This window comes from Equus quagga, chromosome 10 (assembly GCF_021613505.1).
Source record: "Equus quagga isolate Etosha38 chromosome 10, UCLA_HA_Equagga_1.0, whole genome shotgun sequence".
Lineage (NCBI taxonomy): Eukaryota > Metazoa > Chordata > Mammalia > Perissodactyla > Equidae > Equus > Equus quagga.
Genome location: NC_060276.1, coordinates 17653070 through 17676051, shown reverse-complemented (window position 1 = coordinate 17676051; position 22982 = coordinate 17653070). Strand labels below are relative to the sequence as shown.

Below are 22982 nucleotides of genomic sequence, written 5' to 3'. Positions count from 1 at the left end.
AAAGGGGTCAGGACTGTCTTAGGCAGAAGCCACCCAAGGCAACAATGCTTCTCTTCAGAGTGAGCTTTCCCACCTGTCAACAGATGCTTAAAGCAACAGGATGAATATGAAACAGCTGAGTTGGACACCAAAGTAGAGCGAGGCAGCTGTTCCCTGCCTTTCAGTATAAAAAGCATGGCAGCAATGCTGAGAAGGGTCTGGCGGTGTATAAATACGATCACTTTGCACATTCTCTTCTCTCTGCAGTTTTTATGACTTGAGTTATTTAACTGAAGAAATTGTAGAACAACCAAGAGTTTTATGTATGGGTAGGCCAAATAAGACAAAATTACAGGAGACAAAGGATAACAATATGTTACCATGGGGAGGGGAGGGATAGCTAGGGACTCACTGACCTTCAGAATTAAACTTCAATGGAAAGAGTAGATTTTATCAAATTAGTCACTTGAAAAGGTTCCTCTTCCAACCAGTACTTAAGTACTAATCATTTGAAGATCACTTATCTGAATGTTCTATTAAAGGCTAATATAATTCTTGCTTAAATTTATAAAGTGGATTTAAGATCAAGACATGTAAATGTGGGGTGCATTATGATTATGAAGGGGATCAGAATACGCCACCCCAAAATCTGCTCCTTTGGCATAGGGATTATATTGGGCGAAGGCAACTGAGAAACAGTAGACACAGGAGGAACTCTGCCCTTCCCCTTTCTTTCTAAAAGCAGGACATACAATTCCTGTTGTGAAAGCATCCTCCCTCCACTCTGCCATACAAGGAAGAGGAGACAAGTGCTATCACTGGGGACAGAAAGTCAGCGCTGAGATGGGTCTGCACAAACTTTACCAAAATAACCTTTACTTTCTATTAGTCTCCCCCATATATCTGCCTGCCTCAAATTTACCACCCCTCAAAGCCCAAACCCCTTTTCCTTTGTCTTGTCACTTCTCCACCTCTCCTTTGTTAAAATGATACATAAGCCCCTGGGTTTAGCCACCTCTTTGGGTCTTTATTTTTCTTCAATGAATGCCTACATACACATAAAAAGTAAAATAGTAACACCAAATAAAATGCCTTTGTTCCTATTAATCTGTCCTTTGTCAGTCTAATTTGCAGGTCCCAGGAACAGAACCTAAGAGGATAATGGAAAAATTTTTTTCCTCCCCTACGATTACAAAGAGAATTTTTTTTATTTTGAGGAACGTTAGCCCTGAGCTAACATCTGCCCCCAATCCTCCTCTTTTTGCTAAGGAAGATTGGCCTTAAGCTAACATCCATGCCCATCTTCCTCTGTTTTATATGCGGGACACCTGCCACAACATGGCTTGATAAGTGGTGTGTAGGTCTGCGCTCAGGATCTGCAATGGTGAACCCTGGGATGCCAAAGCAGAACATGCGAACTTAACCACTGCACCACTGGGCCGGCCACTACAAAGAGAATTTTTATTTGGCATTCTGAAAGCTCTAAACCTAAACCATGATGGACATCAATTCTGAGAAAAAATTCATTAAGATTATGGTATTTATCAGTGATTTCTCCCATTTCCAACACTTCTGTCTTGTGTTTTATATCTACCATTATGTCTGACAATTTTATTAAAAGCTAAAATATCAATTAAAAGTTTGAGTATTGACATTTAATCCAGAGTACACAGGACCATATACTTTATGTTAAATTTTCATTCAGTGTAAAAATAATTTGTATCTCTTATATTTTACTATTTACATTTTAAATTCTATGAAGAGAAAAAGTTGATATTAACTCACTTCTATTTTCTTTTTAAATAGTTTTTTCATTATAAAATATTAAAGTACATATGTGATCCCTACGGAAAATATAGAAAAACACAGAAAAAATACCAGTCACAATTCACCACCAAATTACATCCACTGTTAGCCTTCTGGTAAATTTCTTTCCATTCTATTTTTCTATGTATAAAGTTTGTTGTTGCTGTTTTTGTTAACAGCTTTATCAAGATATAATTCACATAATATACAAGTCATCCAGTTAAAATGTACCATTCAACGTTATTTAATATATTCACAGACATGTGCAACCCTTACCACAGTCAATACTAGAACATTTTCGTCACTCCCAAAAGAAACCCTGCACCCCTTGGGCATCATCCCCCAATCCTGGGCAACCGCCAATCTACTTGCTGTCTCTATAGATTTGCCTATTGCCTATTGTTGCTGTTTTAAGTTGGGGGGTTTCTTTTCTTGTTTTTTTGTTTTTTTTTTTTTTGGTGAGGAAGATTGGCCCTGAGCTAACATCCACTGCCAATCTTCCTCTTTTCTTTTTGCTTGAGGAAGATTAGCCCTGAGCTAGCATCCGTGCCAATCTTTTCTCTATTTTGTATGTGGGGTGTCACCACAGCACAGTCTGATGAGCAGTGTCTGGGTCCATGCCTGGGATCCGAACGTGCAAACCCTGGACCACTAGAGCGGAGCGTGAAAACTTCATCACCATGACACCAGGCTGGCCCCTGTTTTAAGTTTTGAATTGTTCTCTATATTTTTATGGGTTTTTTTCAGGTAACATTATAACATAAACATTTTCTAATGTTAATTACCAAGTTTTCATTCAAAAATAATGATCACATAATAGTATATCAAGTAGATGTATAATAATAATTTAATTACTGGTCATTGGAAATTTAGATAATTTCCACTTCCCTTTATTCTGATTAGTTTAAGTTGCATTGGTCCCAGCACAGAAATGATTGATGGGAGATTCATTCATATGAATGCAAGACCCAGCCTGTGACAGCAGGGCAACGCCAGCCTTCCTGCCAGCCGATGTTTCTCCTTCTCTGTCAGGGTTTACCGCTCAGCCAGAATTCTTCCCAAGGAACCCTTGGCATGAGTGGCTAACCTTGTCAAGGGGAAACTAGGGCTCAAAAGTGATTCGTGTGACAAGCTGTCAGATGCCGGATGCCTGGTGTCCTGTTATCTTCCTGATCTGATCACTATCACACACAGAATATCGTTCCTCCACTGCGCACTGCAATCCGATGCCCTGGGGCTGCAGCCAGAAGCACACAGCAGTCAGGAAACCTGTGAGAATCTAGTCCCCGCTCAGGAAGGAAGTAGGCAAGAGGCTTCCAGGGGCATCCACAGGAAGGGAAGTTGCACATTTCAACCTCTCCGAATATGAAAAGTGACGAGACAAAACCCAGCAAATTTGGAGGGAACATGAGTTTTCAGGTCATCATCTGCAGTAACCCAAAACTGATAATGACCGCTGTTAAGGACATAATAATAGTAACTGTAGGAAACATTCAGCGAGAATTTACATGCTTTTATATGCATTATCTCATTTAATCCTCACAACACAAACCTGGAGGTACATATTTCTATTATCTATCCCCACTGGGCAGACAGAGAAACGGAGGCTCCCGTGCTCAGTAATCTGCTCAAGATCACACAGCCCTCTGTGTCCCTTCTCCCCCCAAAATTGGTAGAGGCAGAATTCACATCCAGGCCTTCCTCATACCAAAATCTAAGCCCTCTCATTCATTTAAATACCATCCACATGCTATAAAAGAGAAGGAAAAAGACAATGCCATATATTTATTAGAACACTTACTATGTACCAAGACCTGGGTAACATACTTCCTTATACGTCAACACCCAATACCTCTGTGAGTCAAAGATATCTCCATTTTATAGTTCAACAAACCGAGACTTTGAGAGGTTAAAGGATTTGTCTGAGACCTCAAAGCTAACACATGGCCCAGCTCTGATGAAATCCCTGATTCCAACTAAAATATCTTACTGTTAAACCAAAGCTTAAAGAAAAATGCCTTTGCTGTAAGTCATTGATAAAGTCAGGCCCCATGGCAACAAGGTTATCTGAAGACCCAAGGCTCAGGAGATTGCTTTTTGGCCACGTTAAAGGAAAGCAGCTTAAACCCAGCTCAGGGGCAATAAGATTTGAATCCTTGGTTTCCAAGTGTAAGATAAACTCAATGGAAACGATATAATTTTCTTCATGATTTGAGAATTGCACATCACACACAAATGTGCACTTTGTCAAAGCTTTGGAGTTCACCTTTATGCTTAACAGACCTCTTGGGAAGCAGAAAAATATGACAATTATGCAAATAGCAGTGTTGAGCCAATTACATGGAAAAGTGGGTGTACTTAAAGGGAAAAAAAGGTTTGGCAAAACTTCAGCTTCCCTGCTTAACAATGAAGAGTTTAAATTCAAAGACGTTTTTGGCAAACACGAGGGCATAGGTGGCTCCTGCTTTCTCTCTAGGTGTTGTTGGCGTCAGAGGGCTCCTGGTCCTTTGTTTTCAGCTTGTAATAACCCAAGCGCTTTCTAATGGTATTTTAAGTGAGTTGCTAAAGTGTTCAGGATTCACTTCCCCGTGTTGAGCTCCACAGAGATGATTTTCAGTGAGCAAATAAAAATAAGCATTTAAAAGATTTCTTCTCTCATCAAATGGTGAGGAAATCCATTCCTTTTAGTCTGCTCCATGCTTGAAAAGGTTAGTGTGGCCTTTGGAAAATACCAGGCTGTGCATTCCGTATACTGTTAATGATTCCCGGGATGCGCTGACACTTTTGAGTACATCTTAACCTTTTTAAAATGAGGCCTCCATTGTCTTACCTTAATAAGCAGTTTGTTCACCTTATGTCTTACAAAGGCCACATGGTGGAAAATACATATGAGATGTAAAGCTGCGTGGATGAGCAGTGTCACAGAAGGAGGAGGATGGAGCACCAATTACATCAAACACAACCTGCAGAGCCCCTCACCGTTGTCTCTGATCACAACCTGGTAATGACAGCTGCTCACGTAAACAATACCTGACGATTACTCCTCGTCTCAGCATCTTCCTGGAAGTCCTGATCTAACTGTACTTGTATGAATTTAATTCTCATGCATTTATGTGTCTCCTTTTAGCCACCAAACTCCAGGCTCACCAAGGGGCCCCTGTGGTTTAGAGAACCAGACTGATAAGAAATCTGCTATATTCACTTCCCTCTCCTCTGTCAATGCCTCACTTATTCTGGTAGCAAAGCCTGTCCCGAGTACCCTTTCAAATTCTAGATTTTATTAATCCCTGCACATTCTTCAGCAGAGCTCCAGAGTTCCCTATAGGGGATTAGCTGTCCCCTTTTCCAGACTCCCATGACATTTTATTTTTTTGGCAGCTTGAAGCATCTATTGAGCATCAGCCATCTGCAACACTTCGTGCTGGGCTCTGGGGTCACAAACATTGAGTCATACAGTCTCTGCCCTCAGTGAGCTCAAGACCAAGTTGGTTGCACTTCCGTGGAGTTTCTGTGATGTTAAAACAGTTAATGCAAAGATCTTTCTCATGGGTAACTTGCATTTGTCTCTAACCATGACTGACTCTCAGGGGTCCTGGCAACACAGTACTTTGAGGATGCTGGGGGAGGGGGCATGTGCACAGAAGGGGAAGGATAGAAAGAGAATTTATGAAGACAGAAAAGGCCATTCTGGAGTCTCTCTGATCTCTCCACCTCCCAGGCAGGGAAATTCTCCTTTCCAGCCTCCCTCAGGGCACCCTGTCTACTGTGAAAGGCAGCAGCTCCCCGCTCCTCCCACAGCACTTTGCACACACTCCAACACAGGTTCGACATATCTTACAGTAAGTATCCACTTGTGTACCTGTCCTGTTTAGTGGCTGGTGACTCGTTTGAAGGAAGCAACTGGGTTTATTCTTTTCTGTGTCCCCTCTAGCAGCTAGCACACTATATGGCATAGCCAAAGGCCTCCCTATGGCTTGCCAGATGAACAAACAAAGAAATGCAAGTGAGCGTGGGTTGGTTAGCGGCAAGTCTTGATTATAAGACTAAGGAATTTCAACTTGGTTGTACGTAGTTTTCTCACGAGATACGCAGAAGAAATAAAGCCTCTATAAGAAAATGTATATTCATCTGTGTTTTCTATAGAATTAAAAATTCCAGCTCCCACAGGCTAAAATGAGCTATTAAAAACTCTATTGGACAATCTGTTTGTGGGAAATGAGGAGCCATTTAGGATTCATCAGAGCAAAGAGGTTTACTTGAGCCTTGAGGTGGAGAGAAATGGTATAATAAATCCATTTTAAAAAGAAAAGCCAAAAACGCCTAGAAAGCATTTTGCAGTACAAGAGAAAAGCAATTTACTTGTTACTGCTTCAGTTTCTTAAATCATCTGGCTTCATAGATCAACACTAACTCTCTTGAAATCTACCAAATGAAATTCCATCCAATGACTCATTACCCAGGGTGAGCTGCAAATTGTGATTTGTGATTCCAGGAGTTCCTCCAGGAAATGCGGGAAAAACGATTGTCCAGGAAAACAGCAAAGCCCTGCGTGTGTGTAAATAGATGCCGCTCACACGCATATCTGATTCTGCTCCGTTATGTCCAGAATTGGGAAGACTAATCAAAGACGACTCCATGACTTCTTGGACAGGGGTTTCTAACTGAATACTGACTCCTCGCCACTGTGCAGCTGAGACTGAGACTGGCCACAGACTGCAGTAAAGTTAACAGAATGCAGAGAGCCTGGCTTCACTGTAATTGAGTTCTAGGCAGTGTCACTGAATCCCTAACTCAAATGGGGACGCTTTACAGCAGGCGCCCCTGGAACAGGCCTGGTTGGTTCCCTCCATTAACACTTCTCTCCTACACCCAGACAAACTATTCTTTACAGAGTACCCTTATGAAAAGAAAACCCCCAAACTCAGGTATAATCTCTCATTCAAACTGCTCTATACCCTTCCAGAGCTGTGACTGCAGGTGCCCAATGAGAGTCAAAAGCGGTCTTGGCTTGACCCTGTTTCCCAGATTCATCTTTTCATCTCACAAACTGTTTGCCATACTCTGTGCATTATTTGATCCAGTCCTGTCTTGGAAAAATTCATTGTTTAATTAATGGCTTTACTGTGAACAATTAACATGTGTATGCAAATAGACATAACATCCACATTTTTTCTCCTCACAAAAAAGCCTGGTTTCCTTTTTTTTTAAAGATTTTATTTTTTTCCTTTTTCTCCCCAAAGCTCCCAGGTACATAGTTGTATATTCTTCGTTGTGGGTCCTTCTAGTTGTGGCATGTGGGACGCTTCCTCAGCGTGGTTTGATGAGCAGTGCCATGTCGGCGCCCAGGATTCGAACCAACAAAACACTGGGCCGCCTGCAGCGGAGCGCGCGAACTTAACCACTCAGCCACGGGGCCAGCCCCAACCTGGTTTCTTTACGGCACAGACACAATTGTAGCCATCAAGTGGCTATTTGGTCTGGTGCAGTACGTTTTGCAGTAATTATGTTTTTATGGATGCATTCTTCCTCACTTACACGAAAACATCATTCTAATTATCATAAATTCTTTAACCATCTTACTCTTCGATGAGCACTGGTTTTTCCCACCCATGTCACCAGATTCTGGCAAGCCTACAGCAAAACTTCACAACACCCTCTTTCCCTCTCTGCCCCATACACATCTTCCCTGCCCTCCCCACCCTTTTTCTGCCAGGGAGAGACATCAGTTTTGTTTTCAAAGATGTCACTCACCCAATGAGATCCTAAGAACTATCCCCTGGTTTCTGTGTATCCAAAAGCATGTAGGTCACTAGCAATGTATCTCCGTTTCACCATCTAGCACCAGATGGTGTTTACAGACAAGGGAGCTATGAGATCTCCAAATGACAGGCCTGGATTAAAGGCGTGGTCGAAGGGGGCTTTGGGCAGAATTATAGGTGATAATGTGCGAATTGAAATTAGACTCCACTTGGCAACACTGAATTTAATATTTTATCACTTTAACCTGGATTTTTTTTCCCACTAAGAAAGGACTTAGACAGAAATTCCAAAGTCACATATACTATTTTCAAAAGAACTCAAGAAGGTTTTCTCTTTTCTGAATCACACTTGAACACAGAAAAAGTGATTCCGGATTTCTACACCATTAGCTAAAAAATGTATTGTAGGTGACAAATTAAGAATAAGGAGCATCCCATCTCCATTGCCATTAAATCTGTCTCCTTATAGCAAGCAAGAACTGCTCAAAATGATAATGTCCTGGAACCAGAATAGGAGGGTAAAACATAGATCCCCATGGAAATGGGATGCCCTCTTTAGAAGAAAGCCTGTGCAGGGCTAATATGAGCAGCTGAAGAGCTGTGAACTGGGCCTAAGCCCTTTGCTCCAGACTGTGAAACAAGTCTCTCTTAGTTCTTTTCCATATTATGACCACAAAGATCCAATTAGTTTAACAATTGAATTTAATTGGGTGGGGCAGGGGGGACTCAGAATAATGAGATAGATAATGCAGATTCCCAAAAGTTTAAACATCTGAAATGTAGCAGGCTTTGTGTCTCTCTCCTCGTGCATCCTCCTGGCCTCCCTCTTTCTTTTTTCCCTTTCCCTCCTCCCTCCCTCCCTTTCTTCTCCATCTCCTCCTCCTCTTCTTTCCCCCTCTCTCTCCCTCTGTTTCTCTCTCTTAAAAAAGTATCTGATACATTTTTTATTAATATTATTGGAATTTTTAAAGTGTGTACATTGCAAGGATGCTATGAGGATTCAATGAAATTGTGTGTGTGAGAATACCTAGCATAGTGCCTGACACATTTGGGGTGCTCATGAAATATTAATTTTGCTCTCCTTTTCTCCTTCCCCTCTCTTCCCCCTCACCCTTTCTACTTCACTCTTTCTATAACCAGCCTGCCCTTATCTGGCCATGACTGGGAACTGAAGCCAATTCTAATATATACATGCAGGCACAAAAATGAATAAATATTAGGACTTGCTCTTAAATCAAGCTGTATGCTCCCTGTTCTTAATAATAAAAACGGTTTTGTTGAACATTTTCTATTTCTTTCTCATATATAATGTAAACTGTGTTTGTTTTTTATGAACTTCACAGAGATGGCTCATAAAAATCCCAAAGCAATTTCAAAACTGCAGCGGGTCAGTAGAAAGCAATAGGTTTACAGAGTTTCATCTTTTTTTTAAGTGCAACAAAATTTCTCTTAGGTTCTAGTTGTAAATGGTGAGAAAGCCCTAACGGGGAAAATAAAATCGCATGATCTCACATACTCACCAAATTTCATACTTGGAAAGAAATTCAGTCTCTGAGTTATTTTTATGAGAAATGATGAGCCAGTACTCTTATGTCGAGCCACGGTAGAAACTTATGACTTACTAGCTTTTGGATAGTTCCAAAGAAGCCTGTTAGATTTATTGATCACTTCTCCAAAAGTCTCCAATGAGACTGCTCTTTTTATCTGGAGTCTGTCTTTTTCCCAAATCAAGAAAGTATCTATAATCAGTATAAATATTGCTTAGTTGTTTCATCCTTAGGCCTTCATATATTCCACAAATACTTCTCCAGCACCTCCTCCGTGGAAGACCTTTTGCATCTTGTGGACATCCTTAATGGGTACCAGACTTGGCAACAGTGGGACCACTGACCTTTGTGTAGGGAGCAAGCAGAGGCATGATACTGATTATGGAGTTCAAGGGCATAGAGGTACTGCTGGCCATGAAGCTCATTATAAGAACTGGACAAGGAGCCTTCTTGCTGGCATTGAGGCTCTCAATAAAATTAACAGCAAACTGAAGAGGTGCTGGCTGCAACCGCCAACTTGGTGATAAACCATACAAAATGGGGAGCCCCTACATAGATGATTCTCCGAAGTAGGTTTAAATTTAACTTGGAACTCAAATAGCCAATTGAAAAGTAAAAAGGGCAAGCAACCATGAGTAAGGTTTTATTAAGACAAAAAAACAGCTTCACTGATTTGTTTCACAAAGCATATTTTAAAACAATCAGCCCATTTTTTAAAAATAACCTATAGGCCTAGCACAATAGGTTAAACATTCTATCTAGTGTTTTCACAGAAATAGGTTGGTGAAACTGATGGACACAGCTGACACACCCATCAAGCGAAGATCAAAGGAAATATGAAGTAATTGAATCTCTAAAAGTCTAAGAAGATTGAAGATGAAAGACAGTGAGTAAGTGGGAAACAAGCTATGAAGACATGATCCCAAATACGAATGATTAAAGGTTAGAAAAATTCAACCCAGTGAATTTAGAGGTTTTGTCTATATGAAGGGGAAAAAACAAATCACTTGAGAAATTTGGTCACTACATCAACTGGTTTTGATTGAACAGATCGGCTCAACCTACTGCTTGCAGTGGCCACATTCAGCTCCGAGCCATTCCACAAACAGCGCAGGCTGGCAAACGCTCCCTGACAAGGTCTTCTCCCTCTGTGGGGACCATATATGCTCAGCTTGGGTTTTGTAGCAATGCTATGCAGCTTAACTCCAGCACATTCATTTTCACACAGTGGTTTTATTTATTTATTTATGTATTTATTTATTTGCCATGTTCAGAAGATTGGTCCCTAATCACCCAACAGCTTGTGAGCAAGTACCCTCAAATATGTTAAGTCTAACTCAGAACAGAAATGCATTGTGCTGCTGTGATGACTTTCATTAGCACCTCTAATTACATGTTTTGCCAAACTACCAGGAAAATATTTTCCTTTTTATTCCCGGAAAATCCCGAGAGAGGAGAGAAGAGAGAAAACTGCTTTGAGGCAGGCCTGCTCTCTTCCTCCCCCTTCCCCCTTCCCTGCTTAGGATGGCTCTGCGAATGAAGACAGGAGCCTTCCTGTATTAACACGCACGGTAGAATACCTTCATTGGGAATCAGGGCATCCAACAGGAGCAGCCGCTGCAGGATTCCGATCCTGGTGACTCTATGCCCGCTTGAAGGTTCTCTCACATCCAGGATGATTAAGCTCTTTACCTGCAGTTCGTTACAGACTTGGGAGCAGAGGGTGAGTTCTAGCTCTCTTTCAAGTATCTAGATCTACAGCTAATGATTTAACAGCAATGCACTTACAAGAAAATGACATTAAGAGTCCATTTCTCCAAGAAACAAAGTCACCACACACTGACACAAGGATACTCTCCCATTATACTTAAGCCATGTGTATACACATGCCACACAGTGGGCTTCTTGGCTGAGCTCCATTCCAGGCAGCCCCTAATGGCAGTCGCCCTTTTTGGCCTCTGTGGACAGGAGATATCTCCACCTCCCACTTGGCTCACACTATCTTCCTCATCTTATAAATGACAAGTGACCCTTTTTTACTTCAAATAAATTCTCATAATTATTATATCCATTAAAAGTCTTGAATGTTACCTGAACTGATGTTTACCACTATATTCCCAGGACTTTCAAATAAAAATGCTAAAAATTCCTTCAAAAGCAAATAATTGATCATATAATAAATAAATTACTTCTGTATTTTCATGTCTAAACATTCTTACTAAATATTGTACCACTCATGCGGGCTTTGGTGTTTGCTCTGAACATGTCAGGATTTCTTTAGTGTTTCAGAAAGCAACAACAATAATAAAAGTAAAATGAGGTTTTTTGTGTTTTTTTTGGTGAGGAAGATTGGCCTTGAGCTAACATCTTTTGCCAGTCTCCTTTTTGCTTGAGGAAGATTGTCCCTGAGCTAACATCTGTGCCAATCTTCCTCTATTTTGTAAGTGGGACACCACCACAGCAGGGTTTGATGAGCAGTGTGTAGGTCCGTGCCTGGGATCTGAATTGGCGAACCCTGGGCTGCCAATGCAGAGCATGCAAACTTAACCACTATGCCACCAGGCCAGCCCCAAATGAGGGTTTTTTTAAATTCCTGAAGGGAAACTTGCTTACCTACATACATGTGCACAATTGCCCCAATTTGGTCATCAATGGGATGCCTTATTTTTTTTTTTGGAATCTAAGACAGTAGGCATAAGTAGATAAGCTAAACCTACAAACAGGTTGCAGGACTTGCTGGCGAATCAACAGTCAACTCATCATGAATCAGTAGTGTGAAGTGGCTACTGCAAAAACGAATTAATTAGGTATTAAGAGAAATATATTATCTAGAACAACAGGGTGACGACAGTGTTCTGATTTGTGCTGGTCACTCCTGGAATGCTATCTTCAGTTCTAGCTCCCATGACTTTACAAGGGACACTGACAAACTAGATAAAGACAACATACATGGGGCAGAGCCTGGAAGGCGTAAATATACGAGCAAAGTTTGGAAAGGCTCTTTAGCTTGGGAAAGTCACCTTAAGGAAGGCATACAAACTGTTCTTATACTCAAAAGACTGGAGCATGGAAGAGGAGTGGAACTTATTTTCAGTTACTTTAGAGGCAGAAACCAAGCTAATAAAGTGAATTTGGGTGAGTTACACAGAGATAACTTGCCACTTGATGTGAGGAATAACTGCCTAACAATTCCAGCTGTGCAGACTCATGAAGTAGTACATTCACCATTACTGAAAGGTTTAAATGAGATAGTTCAACCACTGTTTATCAGAGTCCCTGGAGAGTCCACACAGCTTCTAGAGAAGTGGTATTTAACCTTTCTGGGTGGGTGGTGGGGTGTTCCAGACTCCTCCTAGAAAATAATGACAGCTCTGAGTTCCCTCTCCAGAAAAACATATAGACATATAGCTTTTTCAGGGAATCCGTGGACTAACAGGTTAAGAACCCCTGTTCTAGAGGGCTGAAAAACAGGGTCTCTAAGGTTTCTTCCATCCTGGACATTGCATGATCCTCCTGAACTCTGGGTCTCAACCCGCAGGTAAAATAATGACATTTCTCATCTAACTTGGTATGTAAGTTTTGAACCCAAGCTCAGGGTCTAAATTTTATAAAGAGCCTGCCTTCTTTAGCTGAGTATCCCCTTTCTCTTCTTCCTCTCTCATTTCTCTTAGCACCACTACAGCTTCTACCTTCCACTCCACTTCCAAGTGGGGTGCCCGGCCAGGGTAGCTGTCAGCAGGGTGAGCACTTACTCCCCAGCCAACCACTTTTCACTCCTCTGGCCCCCTCTCAACACCACAGAGACTCCAAAAGTGGAACTGACACCCACCTGCCTAATGCAGATCGAAGATAAACACGCCCTTGACTGTACTGGTGACATGACAGAGAGATATTTATAGGATGAGTCTCAATCACTGATCAGTCTAATCCTAAGGATAACAATTATGTAGATAAAGAAAGCTCAAGGATATTCTCTGAATTAAAGTCAATCTAGTACAATTCAATAAGCATTTAATAGGCAGCTACTATGTGCTGAGCACTGTCTTTGAATGCTGGGAATACCAAGGAGAATAAACTATAGTCTTTGCATCCTAAATGAAATATGAAAATATAATGTTCTGGGTGCTATTACAGTCTCTCTAGGTTTAAACCCAAGGTTCTGGAGAAAAACAAACATAAATTATATAGAAATATATATATACCTAATTATAATTATATACAATGTTATACATAGATAATTTTGTATTATATAGACAGAGACTGATTGATTTATAGGCTGAGTCTCAATCACTGATCACCCCTCAGGATAAAAATTATATAGATGAAGAAATCTCAAGTATATTCTCTAATTAAAAGTCAATTTAGTTTAATCATAGACAGATAGACAGATAGATATAACAAGCAGCTAAAATTCCAAAGTTAGTTTTCTAACATCTCTATGCATATGAGGGAGACAACTTGCCATAAGCCAAAAAACGACAACATAAGTTAACATCAGGTTAATTGCAAAGAAATTGAAGTAGAAGCCCCCTAAAATTCCACATATAGAAAAAACTCTGGGGAAGGTCTCCACACTTATTGACTGGCACCTGGGAAGTGTACAAGAATTCTGTTGAATGGGACTAACTGAACAACCATCAGATCTACTCAGAAGGAGGAGGCAATCCTTTAAAAGGCCTACGGACATTAGACGTTACTGGACAGCTGTAGATTGAGAGGCTATTAAGTCTGTATATAAAAAATCCAGAAACACCCAGCCCAGCAACTTCAGGGAGCTTCTTGAAATATTCCTTCCAGTTCCAAGACTGATTTTCTATATAGAAGTAGATGCCTTATTTAGCTGTCTCAAAACTCTCCACAGTTCCTTCCTTGAGTCCACATTCAGATACCAAAAGATTTCTATTAAACATGATATTCATAAAAAGTTTATTTTCCAAGCCCCCAACAGATTAAAAGTCACAAAATGAAGAATCCTTTAGAAATATTATGCCCTAGACCAGGGGTCATCAAGCTTTTCCTGTAAAGGGCCAGATAGTAAATAGTTTAGGCTTTGTGGGCCACACTGTCCCTATTCCAACTACACAACTCTGCTTTTATTTCAAAAAAGCAGCACAGGAAACACATGAACAAATAAGTGTGGCTTGTGTTCTAATAATCCTTTATTTATGGACACTGAAATTTGAATTTCATATAACTTTCACATGGCACAAAAAATTCTTCTTTTGACTTTTTTCAACCATATAAAAATGCTAAATCCATTCTTACCTTGTGTGTCACAGAAAGTCAGGGAACAGGATGCACGTGGCTTGCCAGCTGTAGTTTGCTGACCTCTGCTCTACAACTTAGGATCAAAAATTGTACATGTGGCCCTTGGAAGAAAACATTTCCATTATTTGTTAATTTCACTCAAGTGGAAGATCTCTTTCTCTAGTGATAATAATTATCACTATAATTATAATCAATATATTATAATGATAATAATAGCCCAATAAATAAGACATCAGAACTACCTTAGTAGGATTCTTATACCAAGCTCATTTCATGTGATCTGTTTGTGGGATATAATATAATCGAAAGCCGAAATGAGAGTCTGATGATCTTGATCAACAGTGGAGACAATTTGGTCATTAAGCAAGCAACTGGAGCATTGCTCAGCCTGATGCAGAAATCAGGATAGAGGCAAGAAAGTTTTCCTTAAAACAGATCACAATAGAGACAGCAGGACCGCCCACTGTTATCAGTGACTCTCCAGGTCTGTCTGGGCACGTGGAACTAATAGCACTGGAACAGTACTTGGAGTGAATGGATTTTGCCGAGCAGCACTCTAGTCATCCTTGTGCCCACCGCCCCAGGCTCTATGGAGGTCAATACTTTTTCCTTCTGCTGATGCGGCATTTGGAGATTCCATTTGCAGAGCAGTGGTGCTTAGCTAAACTCTCTCTTGCTAATCTGATTGGACAGGGGTGGATACAAATGCCATTCTAGATCACACTAATTCTCTATTAGGGAAGTCTGAGAGTACCAGAATAGGAAAAAAAGAAAAAAGAAAAGGAGACTAGGCACAGCACTTCCTAATGATCACTAGCCCACCTGCCAAAGAAGTCTATGTCAGGCCAGGAAAATAATTTGCATCAAGTGAGAGGGAAGGTCTCTGAATTTCGGTAATAACTGTCCATCACACATTGGCTCATGTGTGGACCTGGAAGTACTAAAGATCTGCTAGCTGATGGTGTGTGTCAATCTGGCCAGTACAAAAAGATTTCAACACACTCTAGTGACGTGATTTCTAACCAGATGAAATTAAATAGGAATAAACGTAAGGTCCTGACTTGGGTCAACAAAACTACCTTCACAAGTATAGTGAAGGAATTTGGAAGGAATATGGACACATGTAGCTTAGAGGAATCTCCAGCATGATGGGGTCATCAATAGAACTAGCAGGATCTTGGGCTGCCTTGTGAATCAAAGCAGAGTATAAAGAAGAAGGAGATTGCCAGCACAAGTGAGACCGTATCTGAATATTGTTAAGAGGAATATGGAAGAACTGGAGTCTATTTCTATCAGAGGGACCAAAAGGGGGAGGAAAAATCAAAACCACATTATCAGAGGAATGGTAGTGCAACTCCTCATCCCATCCTCTTCTCTTATTCAGGTGAACCAATCACACTATAACTGAGAGGGAAAGGAATGTCGTTCTCCTGTTATCTCAAAGGCATTCATTCATTCTTCTTTGCTTCGTCATTACTCATTAGAGAGCACTTGAAAGAACCCGAAGAAGCAGTGGGAGTGGGATGTCACACAAAGCTCCAAAAGGCTGGCATAATGCAGAACAATTAGACCTCTTCCGTTTGGCGCCTAGAAGCCCAGCTAGCACCGACAGATGGGAGCAAACGGAAAGAAAATTTCAACTCAATATATGGAACGGCTTCTGGGGTCCCCGTCTCTAAAAGCATCATGCATAGGCAAGGATGACAACTTTGTTGTAAAAGCAGCTGGTGCATCAGATGGGGGTGGGTGGGTGGAGTAGATGACTTTTAAGAGCTCTTCCAGCCCCGAGATTCTAACAAGTATGCGAACAGAATGCTGCCAACACTGTGCTCTTTTCAGAGCAGGCTAAAAAGGCAGCACACTAAAGCAGACATACCGAAGATGCCTACCTTACCCAGTACTGTGTTTAACAAGAGATCAAAAAGATCACCTGTTCTCATTGTACCTTTGGAAGGAATATGGTTTGTCTGATCATCAAAAAATGAAGCACCAGTGAGTGGGGCCTCCAGTCTGCCTCCCTCAGCACTGCCTTGATCTCTGACGATGTGCCCCTCCAGGGTAGCGGGGACGGCGGTGAGCCTGTCATAAAATGCTGTTTGGCATCAGCACATGCCCAACACCTACTCAAATGGAAACACAAAGAAAACTGTTTTCCAGATCCTTTCTGTTCAAAGGAACAGTGTCCTTTAGCATTCCTGGCTTTCTTCCACAGTGTGGTGCCTTCTACGTTCCTGGCACTTGGCCTCAATGGCGCACAGCATACATTCATCTGGCTGTCACTGGGCCATTTTCATAGATGTGTGCCATGGACTCTTGGGGACAACAAATGGGAGGGTCTCTTCACTCTTGAAACATAGGTAAGACATCCAGGATATACAGTTTGTAATCACTCAACGGGGGTTGTCAAGAAAATTCTATGCAGACCCCAGGAGCCTCCTTACTGAAACCTATAACTGAAAGCCAACAGCATTCAGGTAGGAAACCCTAAAGAAGTGGGAACATGGAGGTTTCAGACTCTGGAAACCTCACTCTCCGAAACACCAACATTCCAGCAACTGCAGAGGTCAGTCACCAGCAAACTGATAAAAGGGCCAACTGCGATTAGAAAGATGCACACTTAATAGTGTACTCTCTTCTTTCTAAATAATACAGATGAATGTAGCTGAATTTCACACTCTCAAATGTGCCCAGGTTCCCTTATAGCATATCTTAAAAGGGGAAAAAGAAATCTTCTTGTCCTTGAGCTAGTCAGGCGAAAAAAAAAAAAAAAAGAATGTGCATGGGCGGGGGAATCTTGGTAACTAGATAAAATTTAAACACATTGGTTCCAAGAGATCTTCTTTTCCTTTCTTCATTAAAGACTGATAAAGCTCAGCAAGCCATTGAAACAAAAAGTAAACAAGGATAAAAATCTCCTTTTACCGTCTGCAGAGAAATCTCTGTTTAAATTTGTAATAAATTCCTTCTGGTGATTTTTAATTGCAGAAATAATTTGTGTGTTTATTCCTTTAGGCAACACAGCATATTAACTCTCCAGTCCTCCCACTGACAATGCAAAGACACAGTCAAAAACCGGGATGCAGGGAGCAGAAGGTATTCCAGCTACACACACTGTACTACACGGCTCCCAAGGAGCCAAAGTACTGTATATGGAAAAAATCAAGTGGGGAGGTTGCCAGCCAAACACAACTGTCTTTTCAAATAAAAATCATTATAATTACAGAAGCCTACGTTAGATCACAGGGGTTATGTTAACAATATCAGACAATCATTCCTACCTATGGGAAACTTACTGTACAGCAAATATTAGCAGTGAAAAAAGAATACTTTTCAGCATTCACCCTCAGCAGAACCCAAGTATTCAATAAACTAAAATCTCTGGAAAAGGTAGAAATGTTTCAATGGGGCACACTGACTTTATCAATTACTCACTGGGAAACACTACAAATGTCAGCAGATCTACTTTACCTACTAATATACAAATAATAAGGTTTGATACATGTTTATTGTACCTACCTCCTGTCAACCACATTTTATTATCTATCAAATGAACTCTGTAGGGGACAGCCCCATGGCCGAGTGGTTAAGTTTATGTGCTCCTCTTTGGTGGCCCAGCGTTTCACCGGTTTGGATCCTGGGCGTGGACCTAGCACCACTCATCAAGCCATGCTGAGGCAGCGTCCCACATGTCACAACTAGAAGGACCTACAACTAGAATATACAACTGTGTACTGGGGGGCTTTGGGGAGAAGAAGAAAAAAAAGATTGGCAACAGATGTTAGCTCAGGGCCAATCTTAAAAAAAAATGAACTCTGTATACAAAACTACCTATCACAGATCAGAAGACTTTCAGAGTAATACACAGGAGCTAGAAAATGGCAATGTTAAACCACCTAATCATAATAAGTCTACAAACCATTTGTCTTCCCATTTGCAGGGACTCATAGAACTGGGAGGTGCTTTAGAAATCATTTAGTTCAACCCTCTTATTTTACAGAAAAGGATATCAAAGTCCAAAGAAGTGACCGGACTTGACCAAGGTCACATAGCATGTCCATGGAAAAACAAGTTAGAACCCAGGTCAACCACCTCCTAGCAGAAGGCTCTGTCCACACAATAACAATGACTCCTCATTTTCTTTTCTTTTCTTTTTTTTTTTTTTGAGGAAGATTAGCCCTGAGCTAACTACTGCCAATCCTCCTCCTTTTGCTGAGGAAGACTGGCCCTGAGCTAACATCCGTGCCTATCTCCCTCTACTTTATATGTGGGACACCTGCCACAGCATGCCTTGCCAAAGCAGAACATGAGAACTTAACTGCTGCGCCACCGGGCAGGCCCGACTCCTCATTTTCTACATCAAGGTGGGTCAACTTTTGACATCCCAGAAACCAAATGTCAAATTTCAGTGGGATTTTGTATTTGGGGAAAGGTATGGTGTATGATTGTAATGATTTAAAAATATTCTCTAAAAATTTTATTTTAAAAATATTTTGCAAGAAAGATCTTCATTTTCTTTAAGTCCATTTTCTAACCAATGTATTAGTATGTAAAAAAATGGCATGCTCTGTTGAGCCAACTTTCCCCACTTTTTACTCTCTTTAAACTCTACCTCTGGTCCACAATTGTTCTCTGGCCACCAGATGCAGCTGCCAACATATTTTTGCATTTTCTCTTTTTCTAAGAAGCCAAGAGTCAGGAACAATGATGAAGGCAGACAATGTAATATGCCAGTTCAAGTCAGGCAATCTGAGTTCCAGTTTGTGCAGCTTCTGAGGACCTTGATTTCTCCATCTCTAAAATGAGGGGAGCACCTATCAAACAGTTACTAACTACTCTGTATAGTTAGTAATACTACTCTCTAGTATTCCTAACTTGGTTTACTTGCACTACTGCCAAGCGGGGAGAAAGGGTTGTGGATGGGTGTGTTAAAGAGAAAACGTTTATGAGAGCACAGGTGGGAAATCTACGCATATATATTTACGGACAGAATTTATTTTGAATGTAAAAGCTAAAGTTCAGATAAGAAACGGCTGTGTTTCTACAAACACACACACACACACACACACACTTCCACATCATACACACGAGTGTGGAATACAACCTGATGTATTCTCTCTCCAGAGCCTGGTCAAAGTATCCTGGCTTGGTTTTATGTACATAGCTACATCTCAGGCACTGCACGTTGAAAATCAGTTTACTTTTCCCTTTCTTTACCAATCCTGTGCAAATAATCACTGCTTTTCTACTTGCCTAACATTCTCCGCCATTTACTGTCCTCTTCAAGCTCCACAATTAGAAGTCAATTTTTGCTAAAATTAAGAGCCACTAATCTATGTAAAGATTAGTATAAGATCTATAAAATCTGTGTTAAGAATATAATATTATTAACCATATCCAATGTGTGTAGTTCACTGAGTTCCTAGGATCTCAACACATATCAAGAAGCTAAGGTTATTTTCATAGGATACTAAGCAGCACATTTCAAAGCATGTGGGTGGGAGGAGAGAGAGAAACAAAATTTATTTCTAATCAAATTTCTCTTTTCTATTTCTACCGAAGAGTGGCCAAAATGGACTCCAGAGACTCCAAAACCAACTTGAGAAATAAACACCTGCCTATATGTCCTTTCTGCATGGATATAACTTACAATTCCTCCTTTAAAAAAAGTGTTAGGAAAACTGTAGTCTCTTGCATGGGAATGACCTGCATTCAAGCCACTACGTGAGTTTGGGGAAATTGTTTAACCTCTCAACTTTAGGACTGTTGTAAGGATTAAATCAAGCAATGCATGGGAAATATCTAACAAATAGTAAGAACTTAACTGATATTACTGCCCTCCTGTTGGAGGTTACTAACGTGGGCGATGGAAATATTATCCATAACCAGAGACAACTAAATACCACTTCATAAGTTGTCTGGTTTCACAGATTTATATCATGTATTTTCAACAAGGGCAACAGAGCCCACAAAAGGAAGGAAATTGTTCTTAGGAAAAAAAATCTTAGATGTTACAGGGGTTTGTGGCCCTCCACAGTCCAACCCTACCCTCCTCAACCCCTTAAAATCTTATTCCTTAGTATTTAATTTCTATTGCTGGAGATAAGTTAAATTGAATTTACCTTCTTCCTTACAGAGATGATCATGAAAAAGTTGAGAAACACTGGTCTATATCCCTTGCATTGTTGAAAAGATGCACTCCTAGAAATTTTCATCCTATTTTTCTACACTAGCACCCCAAAAAAAACTGCAGTGGCGTCAGCAGTAAGGGATAAGAGTAACCAAAGAGAGGCTCTAACACTACGTATAACAATATATGTTGTAAAAACATAGGATGTTGTCTGTTTTTAATATAATAATAGTAAATTTCATTTATTAGAGTCTACCTTTATAAATATTTGTATGTCCCTCTTCCCAACTTCTAATTTCCAGCCCTGTTTCTAATCCGTTTCAGAAAGACAGTGTCAACGCATCACTCACTTTCCTTTTCAATCAGGATTTGGGATAAGTAGTACTATATCAAAACATTCCAGAACAGATGCAGATTAAATCTAAAGCTTCATTCTTGCCTTCTTGCACTGCTAGTCACCCACAGAAATTCATCAAGCTTCCAAGGGTGGCCTCTTTGATACAAATCCATCCAGTTGTCTCTAATGAATCGCTAAGCGTCAAGGTCTTCTATTCTGTCATCAATTAATGAGCCTGGGGACCCATCCCAGTATAGGATTCAGATTATGGCCCTGTAGTTACATACAGCCATTCTATAAAATGGATAAATGGACGCCACAGACAGTTCAGTCCCTTAAGCGTCAAGGTTCTGATTAAAGTGGGAGAGGGGTTCCAAATGGGAGGCCAACACACAGCTGACAGCTCCAGGCTCTGGCGCTGGTCTGAGATCTTCCCTGCAATCGTGGACACACTAGGTAACTTCAACTCCAGATTCATTCAGTCTTTCATTTATAGCTAGCTGCCGATAATTTGCAGTCTTGGGGGACAGGATGAACCTGAATAATTAAAATCCACAACCTCCCAGCACACCATAGCCAAGAGTGTCATCTCCTTCCTCATTTAACTATTTCACTTGCAGGAGCTGTAAGATAAAAAGTGAAACTGTTTCCATCCATCCTCCTTCTCCAATCCTACACAAAATTTAAAACTTGAGCTTCCAAACGTAAAAGGCATGCAGACTGCAGGAAGTAAAATGAGGCAGAATATTCCCCAATAAGGATACTCAGACTGTCAATAATCAAGAGCTGGATCCCACTGTTACCTAGAAACAAGTCTTCTAAAATGTTACATTGTGATTGTATGTGAACGATGTCCTGAGGGGTAAAGCAGTGTGAGCCTTGGGCTGGCTGGGACTGTGGGAGGCAGAAAGCAGGAACTCAAGAGCCACTTAGGGACTAATAGACATCAAAAGCACAAACAAATACCTACAAGCCATATAACTGTACTCCTCATTTGGAGATGACCAGCAGTCCGGTTTCACAGCATTTTGGAATCTGCAGTTCTCACAGCTTTCATTCCATCACTAGTCACAACACTATTCTTTACTGAGATTTGTTTTAAGACTGCCATCTTCAGGGTCCTACAACATCCTTTTTTTTTTTCTTTTTAAAGATTGGCACCTGGGCTAACAACTGTTGCCAATCTTTTTTCTTTTTCTGCTTTATCTCCCCAAACCCCCCCTGTACACAGTTGTATATCTTAGCTGCATGTCCTTCTAGTTGTGGGATGTGGGACGCCGCCTCAACGTGGCCTGACGAGCAGTACCATGTCCGCGCCCAGGATCACCGCAGCAGAGCGCACGAACTTAACCACTCGGCCACGGGGCCAGCCCCCAACATCCATTTTTTTAAAGACGGATTTTCTGAGGAGATTCAAATTTAATTACTCCTCATCTGTCTTAAAGGACCTGGCTACTAACCTATTCACGTGAGTGTAAGTGAAAGAGTAAAAAGTATTTGCTATGGCTGAGTGCTGTGGAAAAAAGAAAATGTGCTTCCTCTGGTCCCAGTTTCTGTCTCTAACCAACAGTGGAATCTTGAGTTAGTCTCTGCACCTCAATGTCTTCACCTGTGAAAGTGAATAATAATCCCTGCCGCACTAGGCAGAATAAAATGAGGTAAGTGCAAAAGCATTTTAAAGAGCATATGCCATTACACGTGTGTAACTTATGTCCAGACCCATGAATCTGGTATAAAACTGCCTTAGGCTGAAGGTTTCTGTCCCTCCAAGATTCGTGTTGGAACCTAATCCCTGATGTGACAATATACGTGGAGGTGGAAGTTTGAGATGTGATTAGGTCATGAGGGTGGAGCCCTCATGAATGGGATTAGTGCCCTTAGAAAAGAGAACCCCCCCATGGAGCTCCCTCACCCCTTCCACCATGTGAAGACAGCAAGAAGACAGCAGTGAATGAACCAGGAAGCGGGCCCTCACCAGACAGTGAATCTGCCAGCACCTTGATCTGGGACTTCTCAGCCTCCAGAACTGTGAGAAATAAATGTCTGTTGTTTATAAGCCATCCCGTCTATGGTATTTCTGTTGTAGCCACCTGAACCAACTAAAACAAAGACATAATAAATTTCTAGTCCCTTCCAATCTATGATAATACGATAATAAA

At 40.9% G+C, this 22982-nt stretch overlaps 1 protein-coding gene across 1 annotated transcript in view; it reads right to left on the bottom strand.

Annotated features, from left to right (window-relative positions):
* The window catches only part of HS6ST2 (heparan sulfate 6-O-sulfotransferase 2), a 274147-nt gene that overhangs the window by 184145 nt on the left and 67020 nt on the right, over positions 1–22982 (bottom strand). The gene's annotated exons all lie outside the window — the stretch shown is intronic.